Genomic DNA, 8581 nt, shown 5'->3' with positions numbered 1-8581 from the left:
TATTTAACAACCTATCACTTAATGAGAAAAATCGTTCATTCTCTGTTTCACAAAGGTATTATGTCTTTGAATACTTATCTCCCTGCTTCTCTCCGTTTTTAGGACAAAAAAAACCCTTTATTTTCATTTTAATTATGGAAGTGGTTCATATGTGCTTTCCTTTTGCAGATGTTTTTAATAGTACAGATGAAGCAAAAGTCACCTGGAGCTTTCAGTTCTATCCCTAGAAATCACTACTCTAATCTGTTTAACGTATGTTCTCCCAGCATTTGTATATGCATTTATGTACAACATATATGTGCTTATAGAAATAATTAGTTTTGGGGGGAGGGAGTACATAAATTTTATCAAATGTTGTGTCTTTTCTACAATTTGCTATTGTTTGACTTAATCTCTTTGAAAGATCTGTCCCAGTTGGTAGACATAGACCTACTTCGTGCTTTTTAACTTCTTCGGTATTCCATTTTATGGATAGGTCATGGTTTATTTAAGCATTTCCATATTTTCTCCTTGCTTTTTCATTCTACCCCCTTCTTCCTGAACTTGATGGTACTTTGTTAAGTATTAGAGGTATTCAAGATTCGTTAATACCCAGTTACCAAATGTCCCACAGTCCCTCTCACATGCCCAGTCAGGATGAACTCTGGATGAATCAATTTAACTGAAAACTAAAACTCAAAAAAGTTTTTTTACCTGGTCTTGATGAAAATCTAAATGACACTACACACAGGCAAAACCTTGTGTTGTGGACATAGTGGTCGTTCAATAAATATGTTGAGTGATGCAACACACTTACTGCCTTAGAAAAGAGAAGGCGTTTGATGTAAGTGTTTACCTTTGCTTAGTGACTTGGCCCACCAACCATTTTACAGGGCCTCCATCTGGGATGCCCAGAGGACCTCCAGGGGTGTGTAGGACAGTTTAAAACACCAAGTGCTGTGTTTTACAGCCTTCAAAGTGGGGAAGAAGGATGCAGAATTAGAAAGAAAGGGAGAAATGGGAGTGGCTTACACTGTGGTGTATCCAGACAGTGTCTCCCTCCTATGCCAGGAGCCTTTTGTCACTTCATTGGTAGTTTTGCTTCTGGTACATCCCCTGCCATTTGGCTGTTCATTCAGTCAAACGTTTTGTGAGCACCTACAGTGTCACAAGGGACTGTGCCAGCCACCGGTAATACAAAGGTGATAAGACAGCCCTGACCCTCAAGAAGCTTATGCTCTAGTGAAGGAAGAGTGTTAACCAGTGAGTGCAATAAGACATTAACCTTATCACGAGAGGGGTCATAGCTTCTAGTGAATATACAGACAGGGAGATAGTCATTGTCATTGAGGAGGTGGCATTTGAACCAAGCTGTAAAAGATGAAAAGCCGACCACTTTGAGAATCCAGGTGGAGGGGTAGAGAGCTGAGGGGAAGGGGCATATCACCAGAACAGAGCCACGAATTCACTCTAATGTCCCATGGCTTAGCCTGGACACCAGAGCAGACAAGGTAGACAGATTCCACATGGAACCTTGTCTTGTATCCTTGGCAATTCTGACTTTTCCTAAAGGGAGTGGAAAGCCACTGACCCCTTGGAGGAGGGAAGTAATGTGATTGGATTTACATTTTAGAGAAAGTGAGTGAATTCAAGACTATATGAGGTGATGGAGATGTTAACTGTCCTTATTGTGGTGATCATTTGGCAATACATAGACATATATCAAATCACCGTGTAACTTATGTAGTATTATGTGTCAGTTATATCTCAGTAATGCTGGGAGAAAGAAAGGGTTAAGGAAAGGTTCTGTAAGACCAGATTCAGGATTCAGGAGGACTTTTTTTCCCCCTAATGGTAACAATCTAGGTAAGAGATTAAAAAAAGAAAGAAAGAAAGAAAAAACTGGAAATGACGGGAAAGCAGCTAAACTAAATATGAGAAATGTTCAAGAGATATGTGTTGGGGTGATATTTTGAAAATTTTAGTTTCTGCTTCTTTCCTGGTATTTATTGCTCCTTTCCCTTCCTTGCACCCCCCAGTTCAGGCCAACAGCAAAAACATCCTCTTTTCTGGCCCTCAGGATTCGGTTTTTTCCTACAGGACTGAAAGAGTCAATTCTCTCCTTTTGAATTTCTCCCCTCAAATGAGATTTTTTAATAAAAGACCCCTCCCCCGCCCCATGTGATAAGGAAGAAAAATTGAAGGGAAACAAGATGATGAGAGGGTGGCAATGTCACTAAGAGGAGGCCCTGAGCACTGCCCCTCCCGCCAATGCACCAGTCTTAAATCTGAGCTTAGGGGGCATGAGCCCCAGAGACAGTGGAGGGTCAAAGAGCTGAAGACACCCATGCCTCAACTTCCAGGTTTTGCCTGGGAGTCTTGGGGCCCCAGAGCGGCCCCAGGAAGCATCTGAGAAGTTTCCCTGCCTCACCCTCTGCAGCAGGCACAGAAGCTATTGGCAAAGGAGCCAGGGAATTGTGACAGAGGGTCACCTGCATGGATCTGGCACCAAAGACCGGATGGATATCTCAGAGGCTGTTGGTGCAGAAAAGTGCCAGAGGGGACCCAGCTATGTAAGCAAATGCAGCCTCAATGGAAGTAGATTAAGAACCAGGCCCCCTGCCACAACCCCCACCCCAGGTCCCCAGGTGCTCAACACTAGATGGAACTTAACTGTGACCACAGGGAGGAGGTGGGAAACTCTGTTTGGCTGAGCTTATCTTGAATTGACAAAATGTTTCTGCAGCTGGGCAGAATGTATTTTAGAACAAAACTATATTCTTTGCCCACCTAGTTTTGGCCTGAGAAAATATATCCACTACCCCACTACCAGTAGACGCTGCAGGACTCGGTAACTGTCTGGAGGACTTAGTAGGTTTCCAGATTTGGTTTGAAGAAATGAGGTCGGTTTGGACGTGTTTAGTTTGAGGTACTTCTCCAGGAGCCTTAGGGATCTGAAGCTTGGGAGAAGTGTAGGCTGCAGAAATGAATTTGGAAGTTACCAGAAAACAGGCTGTAGGTGAAGCCGTGAGTGGATGAAATCGAACATAGGGTGAAGAGGACAGGACCGGAGCCCTGGAAAACCCCAACATGGAAAAGGGTGTGCAGAGAAAAGTCCAAAGTAAACTTGAGAGGAACTGGCAGGTGACACCAGATAATCAAACTGATAGCTGTCATTTAATGTTATACCAAGTCAGTAGGATGCAGCCCCGGGACAGATCATAGTTACAAACTCAAATTCTTTGTGACATCTCTTCTCCTTATTATCCAGGAAAATATCTTCCTCACGTCCAAACGTGAGGCCATGTTCTGGTTGCCTGAGGATGCCAGGATTCCGACTCCCGGCAGGGCCAAATCTGTGCTCCCCTGTGAAGCCTGGACCATTCCACAGAGTCCCTGCAGGGCAGGTCGCAGCTCGTGTTCGCAGGCAGCACCTCTGTGTGCTGTGCCCAGGAGGTATCAGGGGCTTTCTTTTTTCACTCTCTTAGTCAATTTTCCCTTTAAAGAGAAGATCTCTATCACATTGTCTTCAGAGATTAAGACTGAACAAATGTGTTCTTTTGGCCTGTGCTGCTTATTTCTAGGCACTGACAACTATATAAATCCATCATTCCCTTATCGCCCTGGCTGCTAGGAAGTTCAAGACCAGGTTTTGGGTATAATTGTTGTAGTGTTCCCCAGATAGGAGTTCTTAGAATTCTAATTTTTTTTTCTTCCTTTCAGCCCTTATTTATTTGTTCCTGTTCCTTTTTTTGTTTTGTTTTGTTTTTGATCGGTAGTTTGGCTTTTTTATACTAGTCTGATGATACTTAAATTTTTATAACAATCTACTTCAAATCTTTTTGAGTTTAGAATAGCTGCTAAAAAAATAAAGGATATGTCATCATAATTTTGCAGGATTTTTTAAACCTGTATCTCTAAGGCTGACCATTGGTCTATGTTAGGAACTGCTGTCTTCATTTATTAGTTACAAAGTTCATTCTGATGAATAATTCAGAGAACTTTTTTCTCCATAGTCAACTCATATATTAATAATAGTGAAACTTAAACATGTGATTGCCTGATCACATAGAGCATTTAAGGACACAAGGTAACCCCAGTGAAGAGATATCAGGAAGCCTTCCTCTTTGGTCTGTTAGCTCTGCTTCTCTCATGGCCATATTGGTTAGAAGGGTGCCACTAATCTTGGTCATTCTCATAAAATTTTACTTCTCCATATCCCATGTCAGAACTGATAGCAAGATTCTTGTTCTGACTGTTGATCTATCATGAATAAGAACTCAACAAAAATAAGTAATAGCAAATGTTCCCCTGTACTGTGCTGGGTTCATGACTTTGGGCATGTTTTCATTCATCACATCTTTTGGACTGTCAGATCTTTTTTAGGTGCCAGGATCTACTTTTACCATCACAAGTGAGGAAGATAAAAGGCTCCTTCCAAGGCAAAGACTCAACTATTAAAAGAGACCTTGTCAAGACCAAATTTTTCCCCAAGAGTCCTGCCAAAGATTGCCCTTGGGCAGGATGCAGCCTCCTTCAGAGAGTGAAGAACACATCATGCAATTCTCCTTTTCCTCGATTGCCTACTAAATTAATCATTAAGCCACATGTGCCAGGTTAGAATGCAGTTACCAATCACCATTGCTTTAATTCTCCCAACTTAGATGGCCTTGAGCCACCTGAACTGAGATTTGGGTGAAACTCTCCTTGGAATAGAGCTCATCGCAGGGCATAATGTGGCCTTGGTCCTCGGCCAATGCCTGCTAAATACTAGTGCGGGTCCTGATAAAAAGAAAAACGGTCCAAACTCTCCTTTTGGCTAATTATTTGATCATCAAACCAAGATGTTTGAAACCCATGGTTCTAGTTTTAATTGATTGCATTCTATTTCAAAGAGCAATAGCTTCAAGGGAGGAGGGTAAGAAGTTTTATTAACCCCACAGCATGCTTTGGGCCCTCCACGTTAGGTCATTTGGTCCTTACAACAGCCCTGGAGGAGCCGTGGAGAGGGCAGTGGTGGCTCAGCTTCACAAAGTAGCACCCAAGGACGCCAGGAAACCAGTGGTCACCCAACACCATATAACCAGCAAAGGATGGAATCTACTTTGAAGGCAGATGGGCTTCTTAACTCCTACTATTTTTCTCTACAAGACCTACTTTTCTTAGCCAGCTTCAGCAATGAGAGAAAAAGAGGCAGGAAGACAATCCAGAAAATGGAGTTGACTGCTCACTTAGGAAGCTGTAGCAAGACTGGAGCCTGGTGGCTATTGCTCGAGTCTCTAGGGAAGTCTCCTTAAGAAGACTTCTGAATTGGTGACCTTGACGCATTCAGTCCTCTCAATTCAAACCAGTTACTTGGTTCAGTAACTGACCTCAAGACTGTGTTGCAACTTTAGGGTGAGAAAACGGAGCCCAGAGTCCATGCAGTAGTCACACCTCCCACCTAATGCCTTGATTCCTGAGATGCCTGCTTTAAACATAAAGGGGGAAATAGGTGCAAGAAGGCCGCAGGCAATGATTGAACTACACTCCAAACACAGCTGCCCACTTGTGCCAGGACAGACTAATTCACGTGAACTCAGAGGAACCTCAGGGACAAGTTTTTGGAAAACCAGACCCAGGGGTTCTGGAAGCTAAAAAATGCTGGCAGTGACGCCGATAGCACTCAGTACTCCGCCTACAGAGCACTCTCATTCCTGTCTCCTCATCCCTCTGGAAAGAATCCCGGGTTGTTGGAATCCAGATCAAATAAAGAAGGGGCAGTAGTAACCAAGGTGATGACACCCCCCCCACCCCGCAACCTGGAGAACCTCTTAGCCTTTCCCCAGCCACACCCTCCAGTAGAGAACTCCTTCCACTTCAGCCCTGCTGGGATCCTCAGATTTCACAGTGAAGTTTTTGGTTCCACCTTCTCTAAATCCTGAGACAGTTTTTGTTGCAGACTGGGAGCCGGCAGGCTATCTTCAGAGCCAGGAGATGGAGGGTTCTTTAAAAACATGCAGTGGGGAGCATGAAAACCTCAGAAGTGCTTTAGATTCAATTTCATCTTCAAGCTGCAAAACCAACTGTGTGATGATGGGGGCTTTGTTTTCTTTGCAGAGCCTCGGCTTCCTTTGAGAAAACTGACAAATGTGTAAATGTGACAAAGATGACACATTTCAATAAGCTCTTATTTCTTCCTCTTTATTATCTGGTTCAAAGAATTTTTGAATTTCATTCCAATTCTTTTCACTTTGTGTGTCAAGAGAGAGTCATACCAAGAAAGACTTGACCAATATATTCTTTCAGTTCACAAATTCTCTTCTCAAAGTTGGTTTTTTTTTTTTTGCAAAAAAAATGAAAGTAATTTTATTTGTTGTTGAGTCAAGTACTTACAAGTGACTTTTTTTTTCCTGATCTCCCTGACTGCAGTACTGAAAATGTCATGCGTCCAGTGGCGTCCCATCTAAAATAAGATTTGTTGTTACTGCTAAAGATGATTTTACAAATATCCCTCCTAGAAACATGCTTAGTATTGACAACAGAAAGCAAACATTAATTGACTTTTTTTTAAGGTCAGGCACTTTCTTTTTTCTTTTTTTAATTTAACATCTTTATTGTGGTATGGTTCCTGTAGACCACACTTATTTCAAATGTACACTTTGATGAACTTTGATAGATGTATACACCAATGAAACCACTACCACAATCAAGGAGGCTAACATTTTGATCACTCCCCAAGAGGAAGAATTTTCAAATTCCCAATTTATCCCTTCCCACACCCTTTAACCACTGGTAACCATAAGTTTGTTCTCTGTCTGTGAGTCTGTGTTTTGTAGATAAGTTCATTTGTTTCCTTTTTTTTTTTTTTAAGATTCCACATATAAATGATACCGTATGGTATTTTTCTTTCTCTTTCTGGCATACTTCGCCAGATGTTCTCCAGGCCCATCCGTGTTGCTGCAAATGGCATTATTTTATTTTTTATGGCTGAGTAGTATTCCATTGTATACATATACCACAACTTCTTTATCTAGTCATCTTGTCAATGGACATTTAGGTTGTTTCCATGTCTTGGCTATTGTAAATAGTGCTGCTATGGACACTGGGGTGCATGTGTCTTTTTGAATTATATTTTTCTCTGGATATATGCTCAGGAGTGGGATTGCTGGATCATATGGTAAGTCTGTTTTTAATTTTTTAAGAAACCTCCATACTGTCCTCCATAGTCGCTGCACCAATTTACATTCCCACCAAAAGTGTAGGAAGGTTCCTTTTTCTCCACATCCTCTCCAGCATTTATCTTTTGAAGACTTTTGAATGATGGCCATTCTGACTGGTGTGAGGTGATATCTCATTGTAGTTTTGATATGCAATTATCTAACAGTTAGTGATGTTGAGCATCTTTTCATGTGCTTGTTGGCTATCTGTATGTCCTCCTTGGAGAGATGACTGTTTAGGTCTTCTGCTCATTTTTTGAATGAATTGATTTTTTTTAATTAGAATTTTGTTAGCCTTATGATTCGGACTAAGTAAGAAATCTAGTCAATTAATGATTTTATTCCATTTTTATTGCAAACAAGAATGAAAAAGTGAACAAACATTTCCACACTGGATTCCTCTTGAATGAATTCAAACAAAGCTCATTACTAGTGGTTCTGCATTTGGCAAAGGTGTGAAATTGTCCTCATAGAGGTGTTGATTTACTCCACCTCAGCAGGGCCTGGCCCTTTGAGTAGGCAGCGCTGGCCCAGGGGAAGTGGCTGTCTCTGCACATCTGTTAGGTCCCATGGGTTTCTGGGGTTTGATCAGAAGCTCCTGCTAAAAACCATTTTTTCCCACCAGATTCTAGGTAGAGAAGATATGTCATCCAGTGTAAAAGATGACTTGATCATTTTTAACTGTGATAGTGTGAACCGGGTTCTTTCTGACATTTTTTTTCCATGAACAACTCCACACACTGGTGTTTGCCATTCAGTGTTCTTCACACACGTGGGGCCTGCCAACATTGTCACTTGCCCTGCAACTCTGCTTTTGGCAGATCCCTCATGTCCCCAGGCCCCTCCCGAAAATAGTCTATAAAATTCTTCCAACCTCTTCTTCCATCTCTAAAATACTCAACACAGTAAGAGAAGGACAGGGTTAAGAACCATTGCCTCTAAAGAAACTCCAAGGTTTCTATCATCTGAGGGCAAAGGCAGACCTGTAAATCATTTACTGTCTCAAAAATTTGAGAACACTTTTTTAACACACATCTAGCATATGATCCAGCCTCCTAGCTACCTACTTAAGAGAAATAAAAGCACGTCCAAACCAAAACTTGTATCTGAAGCTTTATTCACAATAACCCCAAACTGGAAACAACCCAAATGCCCTTTAACAGGTGAATGAATAAACAAAAGATAGTTCATCCAGACAATGGATTACCATTGCACAATAAAAAAGGAAAAAACTTTTCCATGCAATAGCATAAATGAATCTCATTGTGCTGAATGACAGGACTACATGCTGTCTATTCTAGTTACCTGAATTTCTGGAGAATGCAAACTAATCTATTATGGGGACAAAAGGCAGGTCAATGGGTGCTTGTGGACTGCGCAAGGGCACAAGGAATCTGGGTAGA

Source organism: Camelus dromedarius, chromosome 3 (assembly GCF_036321535.1).
Source record: "Camelus dromedarius isolate mCamDro1 chromosome 3, mCamDro1.pat, whole genome shotgun sequence".
NCBI classification, from domain to species: Eukaryota; Metazoa; Chordata; class Mammalia; order Artiodactyla; family Camelidae; genus Camelus; species Camelus dromedarius.
Note: the sequence above shows the minus strand (reverse complement) of the source record.